General features: G+C 41.4%; 1 long non-coding RNA gene across 3 annotated transcripts in view; it reads right to left on the bottom strand.

Annotated features, from left to right (window-relative positions):
• Window positions 1-20,409, bottom strand: part of LOC116596002 — a 42,113-nt gene that overhangs the window by 14,697 nt on the left and 7,007 nt on the right. For all 3 annotated transcript variants that reach the window (XR_004287960.1, XR_004287962.1, XR_004287961.1), the window contains exon 2: window positions 5,413-5,523. This is a non-coding gene — a long non-coding RNA (uncharacterized LOC116596002). The remainder of the gene's footprint in view (window positions 1-5,412; window positions 5,524-20,409) is intronic.

The raw sequence follows: 20,409 nt of genomic DNA, 5'->3' as shown, positions 1-20,409 counted from the left end.
AAGTGTCTTAGATTCAAAACATTACTCTGTAGAAAGAAAGGCATCGACCAGCACACAGACCCAACCTAATTTTGAATGGACTTAATTTCTGGATTCTAGACACTGCCTCACAATGCTATTAAAAACAGCAAGAGCAATAAAACTTCAGAGGCTAAGCCCACAAACACAGACTAACAGAGTTCCTAAGGAAGGGTATCTGCACGGCATTTCTAAACTTTGAGCTGTCTGGTTGGCTGGCTGAAGCAGATGATCTCATAGCAGGAATGATTTTCAAAATATTCAACACTGGGGTGCCTGGGTGGCTCAGTGGGTTAAAGCCTCTGCCTTTGGCTCAGGTCATGGTCTCAGGGTCCTGGGAACAAGTCCCACACCCGGCTCTCTGCTCAGCACGGTGCCTGCTTCCTCCACTCTCTGCTTGCCTCTCTGCCTACTTGTGATCTCTGTCTGTCAAATAAATTAAAAAAATATATATTCAACACTGACCAATCAGGGCAGACAGCCAACCAACGTAAATGGTCACTGATTCGGACATGCTACTTTTCCTTGCAAGTTAAATATCAGACCCGCTCCACGGACTGGGCAGATCTGAAGAGGGAAACTAACACAAGACTGTGTTGAAACAAGAGAAGGCTGCTCTGAATGGCAAGATGAAGAACCATCCCGCCCCTCCTAAGTCAATGGAGCCAACATGTTCCAAAGAGGAGGCACTGATGAAAAGAAAAAGGGAAAGAAGTGGAAGAAGAAGTAAGAGGTGGGTGGAGATGGACTAGGATAGAGAAGAAGCAGGGGAAGGGGGGGATGAACAGAGAAGAGCATGAAAGAATGGGGACATGGAATAACAGACAAGGAACAAGCAAGAACAGTGAAGGAGACTGAGGAAAGGGGACACTAGAAATTCAGACATTTCGAGGAAGAAAAAGAATAATGATGAATGGGAAAACAGAAAAAGAAAAGGTGTTAGATTATCAATGAAAAATGGTAGTGTTTATGTTTGACCATTGTCTCTCACATTATGTGACACAGGGATCAGCAAACTTTTCTGTAGCGGAGTGGACAGTGACTATTTAAGCTTTGTGGATGGTATAGTCATTGTTTAACTACACAACTCTGGTTGCATGGAAGCAGTCCCAGACAGTGAGTACACAAAGGGGCTTGACTGGGTTCCAGTGAAACTTGACAGAAACAGGCTTTGGGCCAGATTTGGCCCACGAGTCATAGCAGGCTGATTCCCACAGACAATGGTGGTTCTGACATTTCTGGTACCTCCACAGTGCCTAGCATAGATCTAGGCATAAAATTCTAGAAAATATCGGAACCTCCCAGAACAGCCATTTTACAGGCCCAAAAAATGATGAAAATGGGAGCCATTCTCAATAGCTTTTTGTAACTTATAACCTACAAAATGGCAGTTTCCTGTATTCAACCTATTTGTTGCCCAGCCCATAAGACATCCCCGTGGGCTCTCTCTCCTAAATAGATCCTATAACAATTTACACAGAAGAGAAGCACTAGGTGGCTGATTCAGAGCTACATTCACTACTGACTGTTAAGTTTTCAGATTGGCAGAGTTCTCCATCTCCTACAGGTAATGAGCCCACAGTCCCAGTACTGCTTCAGACACCAGCACCAAAAAATAAATAAATAAATAAATAAATAAAATTTTTAAAAAAAAAAACATTTGGGCACCTGGGTGGCTCAGTGGGTTAAAGCCTCTGCCTTCAGCTCGGGTCACAGTCCCGGGGTCCAGGGATCAAGCCCCGCATGGGCCTCTCTGCTCGGTGGGGAGCCTGCTTCCCCCTCTTTCTCTGCCTGCCTCTCTGCCTACTTGTGACCTCTCTCTCTCTCTCTCTCTGTCAAATAAATAAATAAATAAATAAATAAAACAAAACATTTTTTGTCTCTTTAATGCATACCCTCCCCCATTTTCTCACCTTTGACTCCTAGACTGTCCCACAGCTTGACTGCAGAGCCAGGTTCTTCAACCACGCAAACTGGCCTATGGTACTTGACAATGGCTTTGGCAATGGGAGGTGACAAGATGTAGCCAAGGGGCGCTCTCCAGGAGTCGAAGCATACTTAGCTCTCAAGCTCAGTATCAGAGAGGTAGGAGCTAACTCTCACCCCAGGCTCAGACTTCTGACAGTGATCTCACATTCTCTTGTTTTGTGATTGGGAAGAGCACCTTGCAGTCTCAGGATGCAGGAAGTTCCTGCTCAAGAACTGGTTGGGGAAGCCAGAGCCACTATTCCACAGCATCTGAGGCAAAGTGCAGGACATGTGCACTTTGATCTGGTGGCTGGTTTTCTTTCATTTATGTTCATCTCCTGCCTGGCACCATGGCCATCCTTCCATTTGTTTTGGCTCCTAACCTCAACCATTCTTCAGCCATCAGGGGTTTTTGAAGTCCTTCTCACATCATTTCCCAGGGTAGCACAAGCCACTTTGTGAATTACCAGAGTTAAGAAATGGTCATGAGGGATATTGTCTTGAAGCCACACGCAGAGAGACACAGCCACACAATTGCCTGTAAGTAAAGCTTGATGATACCAAACATTCAGAAAAGGAAAATCTAGCATGGGTCTAGCATGATCACCCGCTCTGCATTTCAAGGGGAACACACAATTCTTGCAGGAAGGGAAAACTAATGTGCTACTCTCCAAGTAAATAAAACACAGAAACACTTTTGTAGGCATTTTGGCTTTGTAGAAAAAAAAGCTCAGTTTGTATTTAGGAATGAATGAGTACGCATGGGTGTGTTTGCAAAAGCATATTTGCTTCAAAACATTTTCTAGTAACTGCTGACAACAGCAACCCTAGGCCACCAGACACCAGTTCTCCGCATCTTGAAATGGACTATTTGCTCCCCAGAGCACCAGCTGTTATGCTCCACAGAGTCATTCCTGGCCTCCCCAGTCTCTGAAATCTGCATATCTTAACTCTTCCTCTCTGGCCTCATCTGTCTCCCCAGCTTCCCTGCTCCTGTCACGCAAAGTTACTCAATACCCAGTAGGAGCTAACCAGAGCCAAGGAACCACGTTCCCACGGCTCCCATCTTGCCATTCACTTAGTGTGGCTAGGTTCCTCTGCACTGCCACCCTGGGGCACAGACAGGGAGAGATCTCCACATTTAAATCCCCAGCTTTGGGAACCAGATCATTCCTCCTCCTTTGTCCCATACCAGTCACTGTTGCACCTGATTGAACCCCTTCCCCACACCTTGCTCTCTATAGCCCAAAACATGTTGTTTCTCTTTGTGACCAAATCTCACAGCAGACTATATGGAATTTAGAAATATCACCAGCACTGCTTTAACTTTTTCAATCTATTTAGAGCTCAGGTTGAAATTTACCAAACTAGGGGTGCCTGGATGACTCCATCAATTACGCATGTCTCAGGTCATTCTGGGGTGGAGCCCCACATCAGGCTCCCTGTCAGTGGGGGGCCTGCTTCTCCCTCTCCTTCTGTCCCTCCTCTCTGCTCTCTCTCTTTCTCAAATAACTAAATAAGATCTTTTAAAAGAGAAAAAGAAATCTAACAAACTAGCTCTTTTATCTGCATTATCTTCCATAGTCTTTGCTCTTTGGGGCCTTATTTCATACCGTTTGATCCTATGTAGGAAACAAGCTTTGTTTAAGACAGTCAGATTAAATAAATCTAGTCTCTCTATCTTCCTCTATAAAATAGTGATGACACTGATTTCCTGCCTCTCTAGGAGTAAGGAAATCTGTATAAAATTCCTAGCATAGAACCTGATTCACAGCTGATGCTCAACAAATGTTAACAGCAACCATCCCGCCACCTGCAGTGTGACTGAGATAAATTCAGATCAGCAAGTCACACTTTGGAACGACATTTCCCAACCTTGGGAGCAGAGAGCGGTCCCCTGGAGAGCTCTAAAATTAGTTGTGTGGGAGCCATCATCCCCCACAAGCCGGGGTGCTGACCTCCTTTGTTGTTTGTTTGGATCTCAGGCATTAGCATTCCTAGACTGCAGCCCCCACCACCAGACCAGACATCTGATTTCCTTCCTCTTGCTTCTCTCTCTGCTTTCCACAAGTCTAGGGGCAATTTGTTACACAGCAATAGACAACCAGTACATTCCTCATATCACAGCATGGCACGGTTATATCTCTTTCAGACAGATTTTCAATTTTGTATGACTTGTTTCCCAGGAAATAAGGTGGTCATTAAATTTGCATGACTGATCAATTAGTGTTTGGTTCTATGACTTTGATGTGTTGGCCTGCTCTGTTAACTGAAGTAAAAAGAAAAATGCATGCCTGAGGCCACTGGGCAAGGGAAAGAGGGGCACCTGTGCTACTCTGCGCCCTGGCCCAGGCTGCATGGGCAGGAGCATCCCACCTACAAGTTCCCGAACCTGCAGGAGCCCTCAAAGGATCTGAAGTCAGTGACTGACAGGGCAGCTCAGACCCTGCTGTGGACTGAGCTCCTTAGAAGCCTGGGCAGGGTCCTGAGCAACCTGCTTCGGGAAACCACCGCCCCCCCCCCCCATCATATACCCACACCCGAGAACGACACACTGGATCCAGGTGTCTATGGGGGAACATGCACCAAGCTGCCGTCCATCTATCCATCCATCCATCCACAGGGAGAGGAGAGGCACACTGCACCGCAGGCCAGCTCTACCAGGCTGCCTGCCCCTAACAGGCCATCACCAGTGAGGTCGAGCTGCCTCACTGCCACCCACTTCACATGCCACCCGACATGGCAGGGCCCACGTCACCCGCAGGACCACCCACTCTGACATCAGCAGGACCAAGTGCATCTAGTGTGGCTTCTTTCAGAAGGCCTGCCCTGTGGGCCACATTGTTGAAGGCCCCAACCTCGAGTTCTCCATGGAGATCCAGCAGGAGCTGCTACACAACGGGGGGAAGTGGCTTAAAAATGGGGCTTCAGGGGAGGCCAAGATCATGGCCAACATCCAGGCCCACTACCTCTGCTGTGGCCGCCCTTTACCTAGTGGCCCACAACCCTGGCTGCCAGATAAAAAAGCTCTGCCCTCACCCCACAAAAAACCAATGCCATCTTTAAGCAGTCATTTCCTCTCATCAGTGGGGCCATCCTGAAGCTTCATCTCTCCTTTTTTAAAGATTTTATTTTATTTATTTATTTGACAGAGACAGAGATCACAGGTAGGCAGAGAAGCAGGCAGAGAGAGAGGGGAAGCAGGCTCCCCACTGAGAAGAGAGCCTGATGCGGGGCTCAATCCCAGGAGCCTGAGATCATGACCTGAGCCAAAGGCAGACGCTTAACCCACTGAGCCACCCAGGTGCCCCTGAAGCTTCATGTCTTAAGAAACAAAAGATGAACTCCCCTCTTAAGAATATTGGATAATCCTCAGTGGAAATCTCGCCATGGAGCCTTCTTTGTGTTCACTAGCCCCCTTCCTACCTGATCAATAAACACAACCGCAGATGCCCATGCATTCCTTCTGTTCTTGGAACAGCTCCTACTTCTTCAGGACAGCTTAGCTGACTCAAAGCTCCCTGTGTTTCTTCTCTCCTGAAACAAACACAAATCAATACTTTAAAACAGATGTGTACTTACCATTTTTTTTAAAAGAATACCTACACATCCTAATAAACTGTTCAATTACATTCACCTTTCTATTTCATTAGAAATATATCTTTATATACTTATTGCTTTAGAGTATTATGATGAGTGTGTGGCCTCTCACACACCCTGTACCAACTTACCATCATCATATTCATTATTTGATGTTTGCATGCCTTTTTTTTTCCAGTCCCACAACTGGACTCAACAGACTTCCAAGAAATTCTAATTGCATTGAGAAAGGAAAAATATTAGACACAACAGTCCAAGCTTCTTGTGTGTGTGCTGCAGAGAAGGGCCAGGCCTTTAGCCACTGTTGCTTGGGTCATTTCAATATCAGACTTATTTTTCCCTTTGAAACTTGAAAACTTGAAACCCACAGGGCATTATTTTAACCACTGTCTGTTCATCACACTGGTTTTTGCTGTGCAGCCATCAGTTGAAACGCAAATGAAGGTAAACCTTCTATTTAAATCCTTCTTCATGAAATTTTCCATTCATCAAATAACTGAAAGCCTAAACCACTGATCAGGTTTTTAAATTGTGATCAGGTTGTAAAATTGTGAAATTCTCTCAATTCTGAGAAGTAGTTTGAAATTACACTGAAAAATACCTTGCAGTCTCTTAGGAACAGACACTAACTGTGGTTTGTCATCCAATATGCAAAAAGCTACAGAGAAAATGATGACCTTGTATCAGGTCAACCCTTCCTTAGAGTTCTTCCTTTTAGGGTCAAGGGGCCAATCTCATCACCCCACATGGTCCCCTCATGGCCAGGAAGTGCCCATTCACCTCCAAGTGCACATCCAAACAGTAGTTTACCATAGTATTCTTAATCGTGTTTTCTGAAAGAAGTACCTCAACATCATATTTTGGCCCAAGATAACTACAAACATACAAAAAAAAAAGGATCCCATATCATCTGGCCATTTATGGACATAGTACTTAGGGGGAAAAAAACTTGAAATTCTCTGTCTCATACATGAAGAAAGTCCTCTGTAAGAGCTCTTGTTGAATTATAGCTGACAACAGCATGGACAGCCCAGTCACGCCACGGAATTCTTTCCAGATCCAGTTTCATAATTCACTCTCTCCCATGTGGCCTCTTTTATTACATTTAGAAGACTTTCCTTAATAAGGGTCACTTATGGGATCTTAATTGGGGATATGAGATGGAAGAAGCTTAATAGCTATTCCAGGACTCATGACATTGTAGAAAACAAATGATGAATTATAAAACTCAAAATTTAGCACTGAGCAACTTCCATGAGACACTAGACGTGCTGCCCCAGGAAAGATGCTTGCTCTCTCTGAGCTTCAGTGTTTTCAATTGTCAATTGTTCAATGGGTTCGGTCATTTGCAATCATTTCTAATCATTTCTATTATTTTCTAAAGTCCCTTTTAGGTATTGTGAGAGATGGATGGATGGATGCATGGATGGACAGATAGAAAAATGATGGATGGGTGGGCAGATAGATGGATGGGTTATGGGAAAACAATGTCTCCTCAAAATCCATTTGTTGATGTCTTAACCCCCAGTAGCTCGGAATGTGGCTGTATTTGGAGGCAGGGTCTTTAAAGAGGTAATGAAGATACAGTGAGGTCATGTGGGTGGCCCCTGGTCTGTTAGGACTAGTGTCCTTATAAGAAAAGAAAATTAGGATAAACACACACACACACACACACACACACACACACACACACACACAGAAGATGGTCATTTCTAAGCCAAGGACACAGTCCTCTAAAAAACATAGTACAACAACAAAAAACCCAATCCTGTTGACACCTTGATCTTAAACTTACAGCTTCCAGAAATATGAGAAAATAAATTTCTGTTGTTTAAACCAGTCTATGATACTTTGTTATGGCAGCCCTAAAAAACTAGCATAGGTAGATGGAGGGATGGATGAATAGATAGACAGATAAATAGACAGACAGACAAAAGATAATCTGACCAGAGACACCTATTGTTAGTAGATTCTGGTGTTTAAAGTGGGCAAACCAAATTAGAAACATCCCCTTTTGTAATGCTATCCTGGCAGAGTCAACAATCTCTGTAGATGTGTTATATATTACAAACATTTTGGTTGCACTTTCAAAATATAAAAAGATACTCAGTTGTGAACCCCACGGCCCCACTTTTTCAAGCCATCAACTCTTTCTACAAACTCATGAGAAAATTATGAAAACAAGAGACTCCAGAGTCATGAAAACTTTTTATTGCCAACTAGACCTTGGGCCTGAGCCTTAGCTGATCTGGGCTGCACATGTACACAGAAAGGACTTCTTCTGCCCAGAAGCCTTGAGAGCAGCAAGACCAAAAGCAGTAGAGGAGCCAATTTGGCCTCCTCCCTAAGGCTCACACTTTCACCTCAGCCTAAGGTCTAGCAATTTGAAAAAGTCAGGAAGGGTGAACCCACAGAACAAGAAAAACAAGAGCTCTCCTCCCGAGGGCTGAGAGCAGGCTGGCCTGGGCTATCCTCCCCTGTGTCCTACCCTGTTCCTGCTTGGCCTTCCCAGAACAGGATGCTCCCACACGTAATACAGCCCTAAGCTCTTTATACCCCTCAAGAGGCCTGGGAGCAAGATTCCAAATGTGAAGAGAAGGATCCAAGAAAGAAAGGCCAGAGTCAATGACATTAAGTATGTAAATGCCTTTAAACTCCCCTAAAATCTCCGCAGTAGTAGCCTCCCCCTTGATATGGATCAACTCCTTTTTCCCAATCATGGAGCTGTGAGAATAGAGTAGAAAACAGAAGGAGCAACCTGGAATAACACTTAATGAATGAAAATAAGAGGTCATTACCAAGAGGTTTCACTACCAAGATGTCTATGTTTTTTCACTAGCAAATATTCAGGGCCTCTTCAGGCCAGGCACTGTTCTAGGTGCCCATCCCACTGGAGCTTATACTCTGGTCCTGGTAAGGAATGTGAGAACAAAGTGTGGCACCTGAGAGCCTGGCAATAATGAATTGTCTTACCTCTCTTCTGGACTCCACTACCCCTTCTTTAAATCATTCTTTTCATGTTGTCTGACATTGGCATCCTCTGTCTAACTTTCCCTCTAAAGTCCTCTGGAAACAAGGCTATGTTTCATTCACTCGTGGGTTGTCAGTAGCTCCCAGCCCAATACCTACTCACATGCCAGTTGGTTAAATGTTTGTGGCAGGAAGAAAGGGAGGAAGGACAGGAGGGAATAAGGGAATTTCTCATGGCTTGCTTCTGAAGACTTTTTACATGTTCAAGGAAGAATCAACTTTCAGTGATTATTGGTTAATACATTTTGAGCTCTCCACCTCACAACTGCCATATATGTATACTATGGACCAACCAATGGAAATAGGCGTACATTTTATATGTAAATGTCCTTTTGCAGAGCAGAGAATAAATCAGCCAGGGGCTCTCAGAAACAAACCATACTTCTGTATCACCAAGAGTGATGATCTCAGCAGCAGCAAACTAGGGTCTTGGGCACTGCATGTCCTTAACATGGGAGACATTCATTGGAGGGGCTTTCCCAAGTGTTATTTTCACAATCAGATTAATATAGGGGATTTTCCTTACATTTGTGTGGAAACATTTTATCCTGATGTAGAACATTCAAACTCCACCACTTACAAATAAGCTACAGCCTTTCCTCTAAGTTGTCCCTTGGCCTTCGATCTTATCCCAGCTAAAGCAACAAGTACGCTTAATTTTGTTTGGTTGTCCTTCTAATAGAGAAAGCACTTCAGGTCAAGAAACTGAGAGAATGTGAATGCTGACCCTATGTGTCTTTGATTATTTGTGGTTTCCTATGTACTTACCCTAGTGTGGACTTTCCCCCTACCCATTCCCTTAACCCCCAGGGGCTTAGGATTAAACCAAAGTATTGTTCTAGCATTAAAGGAATGGCTTTATTACTTATTTAAAGCCATGAGAGGCCAAGCAGATTTCAACAACCACAGAATTCCATCAGGAGTCCACATTTCCCAATCACAAGTCTGAGGAGCTTTCCCGGGGCCATCAGGCACAATGCTGCCTCCTCAGAGGACCCATGGGCCACCCGAGATGGCTGGTTGTCTGTGTCACCCTTTTTTGTTCCCCAGCCAACTGTCTTTGAAAGAGAGAAAAAGAAAAGTTCTCTGAACACTCCCATTTCTTTCCCAAATATTCCGTTGAATGAATTCCTTATTAGGCCAAACCCAATGCTCTGAGGTAAGAGCTGAGTGCGGCATTCTGCACAAAAGGGGTCTCAAAAGAGCCAGTGGCGAGTGTGAGGAAAGCACACGTGAAAGGACTTGGCGAGGAGGTTCCCATCGGCGGCTGGGGGTCCACCACTGCCTCTCCCATTTGCAGATCTGGGCTGAGCTATGCATCACATTGTTCCTGTAAAGAAAAAGCGGCTGTTCTCCCTCCCTGAGTGCCCCTTCCCTGCTCCCAATGGCTGCGATCAACAGCCCCAAGACCCTAATTACCACAGCCTATTAGAAATAATGAGACTTCCATGGCAGAAGCCAAGGGTAAAAGCGACATCTCACAACACGAAAGGTTACTATCAACATATACTGCCAGTGAGTGCAAAGGGCACGTCAATTGGTGGCTCATTACCGCGGCCTGACCCATGGGGAAAGTGTCATTCTGCAGAGAGGCTTTCTCAGGATGTGGCAGCAAAAGTTACAAAAGATAAGGACTTGCCTGTGGAACACGCTCAACTAATGAGAGCTGGAAATTGTTTGAAACATCCCGATGACCTCACAGATGGGGGATGCTGATTAAGGTGGCTACATGAGGCTCCTTTCTTGTCTGACAGCCCATTGAGAAGCTTTGGTGAGATGTGACTAACCGGCCGTGAAGGTGTCTCCATCTTCCCTGACATGGTCCATGCTTTGGGCAAAACAAACATGAAAAATAAGTCTAAACCGACATGCATGTTTGAGTTTAGTTTTCAGAGACATGTTTTGGGAAAAGAGCACTGGTGGGGCTGTGAGTTAGGATTCCTTTATGGCGAAGAGGGCTTGTGACTACTTGCGTGACTAATCGCATGACTGCGCTGGGGGTGAGCCAACGGCAAATTTAGGTCTTGAACACTTGACAAAACAACTCTACTGTTCTGTGGGTGAAATTCTATGGCGCTTCATGTGTAATTAAATGAAAGTTTCACAAAAGTCTACACCTCAGTCATTCAATGCTGATATGTGGCACAAAGAACAGATTTTGGCACATCAAAATACAACCATGGAACAATAGGAAAATGAAACGGGATTTTTGTCTGCTTTGCCAGACATTTTCTGAGACAGAGACATTCAAAGAAGAAACCCTGGAGTTCTCTTGACCTTCATTTAGAGCCTGAGACTCTGAAAAGAGTTCACACTACGGATGCTCTGCCCCTTTCTCATTCTACAAATAAGGATGAGGGTGTACCTCAGCCTGTTTGTCTGAACTACTTCTCTAGAAAACCTATAAGTAACACCTGCCCTTTTCCACCTCACTTAAAATTGTAAGAATCACTCATGTCTTGCAAAAATAGTCAGATCTCAGAAAAAGAGCTTATCACTGAATTAAATAAAGTTATACCAGGGTTTTTATAATGAGATTTAGGAAAATTTTGTTCAAGCATTTCTAACTGGTTGTACTAGTTACAAGTTGCTTTATAAGAAATAATCACAAAACATAGTGACTTAAACAACAACAAACTTGTATTATCTCACATAGTTTCTATGGGCAACCTCATACAGTTGCAGTAAGAGGTTGACCAGAGCTGTGATATCATGTGAAGGCTTGTCTGGGGGTGGAGGATTTGATTCCAAGGTAGCTCACTCACATATTTGGCAAATTAGTGTTGGTTGTATTCAGAGACCCTTCGGTTCCTGCCGTATCCTCTTAATAGAGCTACTTAAACATCCTTACCACACAGCCATTAGCTTCCCCCAGTGTGATAATCCAAGAGAGAGAGAGATAGAAGCCACAACTTCTTTAATGACCTAGCCTTAGAAATCATGCACCATCTTATCCACAATATCCTAGTGGTTATACAGCTCAGCATATGTGATGTGGGAGGGGACTACCCATGCATATGAACACCAGGAGGCAAGAGTCTTTGGGAGCCATCTTGGAGACTGAATACCACCCCACTTTTTAAAATATTAAAAACATATTAAACTGATTTAAAAATATATAAGGAATATGACTGCTGATCTAGTCACCCAGAATTCCACAAAGGAAACAAAACCAAAAAGTCTATGGTAAAATTTCTGAAGAAAATACACTCCACTCAACTAAAAAAAAAAAAAAAAACCATTTGTACTAACGTATACCTATATTTTGTGCCTGGAAGGCCAAAATGAAGAGACAAATTAAGACATTATTCAAGAGAAGTTAATCTTGGTAGATTTTTAAGAAACAAAGTTTTTTTGAAGCAACTCTTTTGACCCAAAGAGCAAGATTTTTTTTACCTAAAGCATCTAGCAAATTTCATATTCTCCCTTTTTAAGTGTATATCCATGGAGTGGTTTATAATCAATCATTTGCCAATGTGCCAAGCAGAAGAGAATTCAAGAGGAACAAGGTGGTGAAAATCAAAATTGGCTAATTCATTTTAGGGAGACACATGTTCTTCAGGGGAATGGACTTCAATCTTCTGAGGAGTCCCTGTAAGTATGGATATGACCAAAGTTTATACATGTTCTACAGATAGGAGGACTAAACTGATTTAGAAAATACATCAATATTTTATCTCATAAAAGAAATTCTTATTTAAGTACTTGATGAAACAGTTTAATGAATCAACTTTTCTTGTTTCTTTATAGAATATTATCTTGATGACCTAGTTCAGTATTATCACAAAAATAGATACTCCATGCTTTAATTTATATCAAATTCCTATTTTCTGAATAAGAACCACAACTTTCTTAAACCTCTTTTTTTTGTCTCCCACCGCAACTTCTCTGACTTAAAAAATGGAGAGCTATACCATGTTCAAAGATTAGAAAATGCTACATTATTAAAATGGGAACAATACCCCAATTCTCCCCAAGATTCAATTCAGTCCCCATCAAAATTCTTTCAGGCGCTTTTGTAGAAACTGACAAGCTAATTCTAAGATTCATATGGAACTTCCAGGAATGTAGAATAGCCAAAGCAATTCTAATAAGGAACAAAGTTGAAAAGTCTATTCGATTTGATTTGATTTGATTTTTTTAAAAGATTTTATTTATTTATTTGCCAGACAGAGATCACAAGTAGGCAGAGAAGTAGGCAGAGAGAGAGGAAGCAGGTTCCCTGCTGAGCAGAGATCCCAATGTGGGGCTCGATCCCAGGACCCTGGGATCATGACCTGAGCTGAAGGCAGAGGCTTTAACCCACAGAGCCACCAGGCACCCCTTGATTTTAATACTTACAATAAAGCTATAGTGATTCAGACTGCTGGGTACTATCTAGGGATAGATATATAGATCAACAGAAAAGAATAGAGTAAAAAAATAGACATAGTGATTTTTGACAAAAATGCCCAGACATTTCAATGCGGAAAGGAAAGTTTTTCCAGTAAATGTTCAATACACTAAGAATCCATATTTTAAAGATAAACATCAACCCTTACTGACTTACAATACACAAAAATGAACTAAAAAATCCTGTAGCTTAATGTGAAGGCTGAAACTATGAAACTTCCAGAAAACACAGGATATATTTAGAACTTAGGGCAGGAAAAGTTTCCTTATGACACCAAAAGCATTTTCCATAAAAGAATCTTGATAACTAAACTTTATCAAAATCTAAAAATTTTGCTCTTTGATAAGACACCAATAAGAAAACAAAGAACAAATACAACACTGGTAGAAAACATTCACAACACATCTATCTGATAAAGAACTTCCATTCAAAATATATAGAGAACTCTTGTGATTCAAAGTGATATAACGGACTCTCCACCAAAGAAAAGATATAAATGGCCAATAAATACATGAAGAGATGTCCAACATCATTAGTCCTCATTGTAGCAAATGCATAACAACACAAAGTAAAACCACAGTGAGGTTCCACTACACACATACTGGCTAAGATTAAAAAGACTGAGCACACTCAGTCTTCGCAATTATGTGGAGAAACTGTAACTCTTACACACTGATGGTAGGAATATAAAACAGCACACCTGCTGCCAAAACAATTTGGCAGTTTCTTTAAAGTTAAATACACACCTACCATGCTACCCAATCATTTTGCTCCTAGGTAGGTAACTAATAATGAAACAAAAATGTATGCCCACAAAAAACTATACATGAAATTTCCTAGCAGCTTTATTTGTAATAGCAAAAAAATTAGAAATAATCCAGTTGTCCATCAAGAAGAAAATGGATTAATAAGTTATAGTATATCATACAAGGGAATACTATTCACCAATTAAGGGGATGATTTATTGATATACATAACAACATGACTGAATCTCAAAATCATTGTACTAAATGAAAGAAGGCAGGCAAAAAGAAAAATTTTTAAGAAGGCGGATGCCTGGGCTCAAGTTCCAATTCCATCTGGCTATGTAACATTGAGCAGTGTTCTACTCTACCTACTTTAGTTTTCTCACCTGCTAAATGTGAGTAATAATAATGATAATGATTAATAGTAATAATAATAGCTCTTACTTACTGATTGCTTACTATCTTTCAATGTCTTCAGTTGCAATATGCCACTGAGTCCTCACAATTCCATGATATTTGAGATAATGCATGTTTAGCACTGACCACAGCACTCAACAAATGGTAGTTATTATTTTATTTTTTTACTACTTTCTTGTTAATAATAAATAGATAAATGTCAAGACCCAATTACATCTAAGGCCCTATGGAGTGATACAAAAATATTAAGACTGAGGCCCTATCCTCCAGAATCTAACAATTTATGATTGGAATCAAACACATACACAGGTAACTGTAACACAAGGTAGCATTAGAAAGAAGCAAATACAATGTTGTGAGCAAGGATCATGGAAATTCCCACAGAGAAACTAGTGCTCAAGCTGGGCCTGGAAGGATGTGTCACCTTACCAGGAAAAGCTGCTGAGGGATGAAGAAACTCTGGAAATAAAAGCATGAAGAGAGAAAGCAGGAGCATTGGGAACAACAGAAATTGGACAGTAGCGGAGCCCAAGTTGTGTGAAAATAAATGTAAGCAATGAGGGTCAGACCCCGGGAGAGCTGAAAATAGGAAAGATGTTTGGGCTGCAATCTGAATATATTGGGGTACTCTTGGATGTTTTGAGGTGACAAGCGAGATTATTCTGTGTTTTAGTGGGATTACTATGGCAGGGATATGGCCAAAGGAGAGAGGAGAGGTGGGAAGAGCTACTAGGAAGCTTCTGTGATGAGCTAACTGGAGCCTGAACGGAGGTGGTGGCTGAAAGAATGAAAAGTTATGTAAGAATTAATTCTAAGGTAATATCAGATAGATCTAGTGACTAATTACCATGGACCAGAGGAAAGAAGTCAAAAGGATTCCAAAGTGGCAAACCTGCTTGACTGAAAGGAACAGGAAGACCGTTACTAGACATTCTGAAGTCCAGAATAAGGAAATATTTGAGCAGGATACAAGAAACACTAATAACAAAGTGAAAAATAAATAAGTCTTGAATTGCATTCCAATTAACTTTTTTGTTCACAAAACAAAACACAACACCCCCCAGGAGGATGAAAAGCAAACCACAGAGTGGGGAGAACTACCTAACAAAGGATTCATTTTCAAAGTATATAAAGAATTACTATAAATCATCATGAGAAAAACAAACAACCCAATAGAAAACCAGGCAAAAATCCTCAAACAGCACTTCACAGGACGATATGTGATTGGACAAAATGAAAAGTTGCTCAACTTCATTAGTCATTGAAGGAATGCAAATTAAAATCCTAATGAGGCAGTGCCAGGGTAGCTCAGTAAGTTAAGCATCTGCCTTTGGCTCAGGTCATGATCCCTGAGTCCTGGGATGGAGCTCCCTCAGCCAGCAGGGAGCCTGGTTCCCCTTCTCCCTCTGCATCCCCCTACCCTGCTCATGCTCTCTATCTCTCACTCTGCTCTCTCTCAAATAAATAAAATCTTTAAAAATAAATAAACCTAATGAGATGACACTACACACTCATCAAAATAATGAAAAAGAAATAGAAAATACCACATATTGGCAAAAAATAATAGACCAAATGGAATTTCCATACATTGCTGGTGGAATTATAAGTTGGCATAGACACTTTAGGAAACCGTTTGGTGAACACGGGCACATAACAAGGCTAGCAATTCTACACCTAGGCATGAACAAGGGAAACACATATGTACACCAAAAAACAAACAAACAAAACCACCCAAACCCTTAAAAGAATGTTCAGAGTACATTATTAATAACAGCCTGAAACTGGAAACCACCTAAATGTCCATCAACAATAGAATGGATTTTAAGAATTGTGATCAAGATCAAAATCTTCTGCACAGCAAAGGAAACAGTCAACAAAACAAAGAGGCAACCCACGGAATGGGAGAAGATATTTGCAAATGACAGTACAGACAAAAGGTTGATATCCAGGATCTATAAAGAACTCCTCAAACTCAACACACACAAAACAGATAATCATATCAAAAAATGGGCAGAAGAGGGGTACCTGGGTGGCTCAGTAGGTTGAAGCCTCTGCCTTCGGCTCAGGTCATGGTCTCAGGGTCCTGGGATCAAGCCCCGCATCAGGCTCTCTGCTCAGCAGGGAACCTGCTTCCTCCTCTCTCTCTGCCTGCCTCTCTGCCTACTTGGAATCTCTGTCTATCAAAAAAATAAATAAAACTTTTTTAAAAAATGGGCAGAAGATATGAACAAACACTTCTCCAATGAAGACACACAAATGGCTATCAGACACATGAAAAAATGTTCATCATCACTAGCCATCAGGGAGATTCAAATTAAAATCACATTGAGATACCACCTTACACCAGTTAGAATGGCCAAAATTAGCAAGACAGGAAACAACATGTGTTGGAGAGGATGTGGAGAAAGGGGAACCCTCTTAACACTGTTGGTGGGAATGCAAGTTGGTGCAGCCACTTTGGAGAACAGTGTGGACATTCCTCAAGAAATTAAAAATAGGGCGCCTGGGTGGCTCAGTAGGTTAAGCCGCTGCCTTCAGCTCAGGTCATGATCTCAGGGTCCTGGGATCGAGTCCCGCATCGGGCTCTCTGCTCAGCAGGGAGCCTGCTTTCTCCTCTCTCTCTGCCTGCCTCTCTGCCTACTTGTGTTCTGTCAAATAAATAAAAATAAAAATAAATCTTTAAAAAAAAAAAAAAAGAAAAAAGAAATTAAAAATAGAGCTTCCCTATGACCCTGCAATTGCACTACTGGGTATTTACCCCAAAGATACAGATGTAGTGAAAAGAAGGGCTATCTGTACCCCAATGTTTATAGCAGCCATGGCCATGGTCGCCAAACTGTGGAAAGAACCAAGATGCCCTTCAACGGATGAATGGATAAGGAAGATGTGGTCCATACACACTATGGAATATTATGTCTCCATCAGAAAGGATGAATACCCAACTTTTGTAGCAACATGGACGGGACTGGAAGAGATTAAGCTGAGTGAAATAAGTCAAGCAGAGTCAGTTATCATATGGTTTCACTTATTTGTGGAACATAACAAATAACATAGAAGACATGGGGAGATGGAGAGGAGAAGGGAGTTGAGGGAAATTGGAAGGGGAGGTAAACCATGAGAGACTATGGACTCTGAAAAACAACCTGAGGGTTCTGAAGGGGTGGGGGTGGGAGGTTGGGGGAACCAGGTGGTGGGTATTAGGGAGGGCACGTATTGTATGGAGCACTGGATGTGGTGCAAAAACAATGAATACTGTTATGCTGAAAATAAATTTAAAAAAAAACTGTGATATATTCACATGATAGAATATTATACAGCAATGAGAATAAATAAAGTACCTCTTCCTGCAAGAACTTGGAATGATATTATAAATATGATGTTGCGTGGAAAAAGATAGTTGCAAAACAAATAAATATGATTCCATTTATATGAAGTTCAAAAACAGGAAAAACTAATCTATTGTGCTAAAAATCAGAATTGTGGATATTTTGGGGGTGCAGGGGATAAGGACTTAGAAAAAAGCAGGAAGGGTGTACCTGGGGCACCAGTAATGTTCTGTTCCTTGGTCTTGATGCTGGTTACAAATGTGTCCCCTTTGTAAAAATTCCTTGAACTCTATGCTTATTATTTGGTGTACTTTTCTGCATTCCTGTTATACACTAATTAAAAATGTATCCCTGAAAAAGCAAGTTTGAGGGTTAGGTGATGTAGTTAGAATCAGAAATGATGATTTCTGTAGAAATACAGATGTTCCACAAACAGGAGATGTGGACATGAGTGGAGATAAATATACATGTGTCATTCATTACAACAGTCATAGATAATGACAAAGGAAAAGAAGGGAAGAAGCTAAAGAACAATCTTGGGAAATGTTTACCAATAAGTGTTGGAAGAAGAAAAATAGAGAAAAACAAAGAGGTAGGAAAGGGTCAAGAAATGCATGCACACATAAACCAAAGCAGAACAGTGCTTCAAGGAGAGGAGCAGCTCAGAGCAATAGCAAATATAGCACAGTGGTGTGGAGCATGGACTTTGGAGCCAGAATTTCTGGGTTCAAATCTTCCATTTCCTCTTCTGCCAAATGGAGTTACAAATGAATACCACCACATCAGGTTAGTTCATCTGAGCAATGCTAGCATCTACTTATACAGAGTCCCAAGAAGTGTGGGAAAGGCTTTAAGTCTTAGTAAGACCTGTCATTTTAAGACCTGAAATGAAGCCATTTTTGGAAAGCAATGGGAGAAGGGGGCAGAAATATGGTAAGAAAGTAAATACAAAGAGTGCATCTGTGATGAACACCCAATGTCCCTAACACTATAGGTGGCTCTTCAGCTTCCTAACATGACATAAAGAGTCTGATTAGTCTCTTCATTTACCAAGTACTTACTTGTACTCCAGACAAGAGAATGAGGCTACAGGTTGGCCAGGGTCCCCATTAGACAGGGACCTTCAGGCATGTGGCCCAGGAAGAAACAGCGGTTTTCTCAGTTGGTTGAGAAGTTTGAATTCAGCATACTTATCTCCTAGAAATAATGCAGGGAATATAGTTCCTGTTTCTCAGATTAAAAAGCCTCCCCATTAAACACCCATCCCAGGAAGGAGAGAGGAGAAGGAGAAGTCCTAAACAATTGTACATAGGAGCCAACTTAACTGTTCTCTCTGAAGCTTCTTTTCCAGTTGTGCCATTGATTGGCAGTCCATGAAGTGAAACTAAGTTTTGCTGTAACTAAGTATTAACATATTGATGTACTGATGTAAGTACTGATGTAACTAAGTACTGTTCCTGTCCTAAATTTCCTGTTATTTCCAAGGGCCCCTCAGCCACTTACATCAGTTCTTTCAAAAACACATCTTTGAATGAGATTCACTGAATTTCTTCGGTGCTTCTCTGTTCTCTGTGAGCAATCAAAGATATCTTTCAAAAATGTCTTTTTCCGGTGCCTGGGTGGCTCAAGCTGTTAGGGTCAGCCTTCAGCTCAGGTCACAATCCCATGATTGAGTCCCACATTGGGTTCCCTGCTCAGCTGGGAGCCTGCTTCTCCCTCAGCCTACCACTCCCCCTGCTTGTGCTCTCTCTCTGTCAAATAAATAAATAAAATCTTTTTTTAATGTCTTTTTTAATGGCATTGAATTCTTTAAAATTTCTTAGATTCACTGAAATTCCTACATCATTCAGGAGGCTTCTGTGTCAATGCTGATAGTAACAAAAAAAATAAATAAATAAAACCTCGAATGATCTTCATCTTATATGCTGGCAGATGGATCCAAAGAAGAAGAAGAAGAAGAAAAAACCAGACTGGATAATAGAAATTTGCCTTTCCTGAAAGGTTCATTTGTGCTTTTAGAAATCTTGCTGTTGTAAGAGTTAGGGTAGGAAGGTTATCCCCATGATTTTGGACAAGTTAAATCCTTTGGGGTTTCAAATAAGAATAAGACTGGACCATAGAGAACTCAAGTAGAAACCAGAAGAGATGATGTTATGAAGTAATTGCTACTCTGAACTTTGAGCATGAATTCCTATATTTTTTCCAGAGAGTACCAGGGCCATAAATCATAAAACTTGATTTAAAAGATCCTTTGACCTGGGCGCCTGGGTGGCTCAGTGGTTTGGGCCTCTGCCTTCAGCTCAGGTCATGATCTCAGGGTCCTGGGATCGAGCCCCACATCGGGCTCTCCACTCAGCGGGGAGCCTGCTTCTCCCTCTCTCTCTGCCTGCCTCTCTGCCTACTTGTGATCTCTCTCTATCAAATAAATAAATAAAAATATTAAAAAAAAAAAAAGATCCTTTGACCTGAAAAACTCCTTCCTAAGAATTTATTTTAAGGAAGAAGTTCAAGAGAGGCAAAACAAAAAGCTATATATGGGAAGATAATTTTGCAGTGTTATTGCTAATGGAAAAAAAAAAGTGGGAGTAACAAACAACCAATGGAACAAAGTTTTGTAAAATAGGAGGTTAACAGAATAAGTGTTAGTGACTTTTCAAATGGTAATTATGAAGTCTACAAACACACACAGAAATGTTTTCCATGTTTTAAAAATATATTAAGTTTAAAAAAACATAAAAATGTACATACACTGATTACTAACCTGTAAAAAATTATATGAATGTTGGCAAGAAATGGAAAGGAATATGTAAAAGTGAAAATTTATGTTAAGACAAGATTATGAATGGATCTTTTTCTTTTCTCAAAAATGTGTTAAGACTTCTGCTTCCAGGAAGATATAATAGATGTACTT

Source organism: Mustela erminea, chromosome 7, assembly GCF_009829155.1.
Source record: "Mustela erminea isolate mMusErm1 chromosome 7, mMusErm1.Pri, whole genome shotgun sequence".
In the NCBI taxonomy this organism is placed as follows: Eukaryota; Metazoa; Chordata; class Mammalia; order Carnivora; family Mustelidae; genus Mustela; species Mustela erminea.
This window is presented reverse-complemented; position numbering and strand designations above follow the sequence as displayed.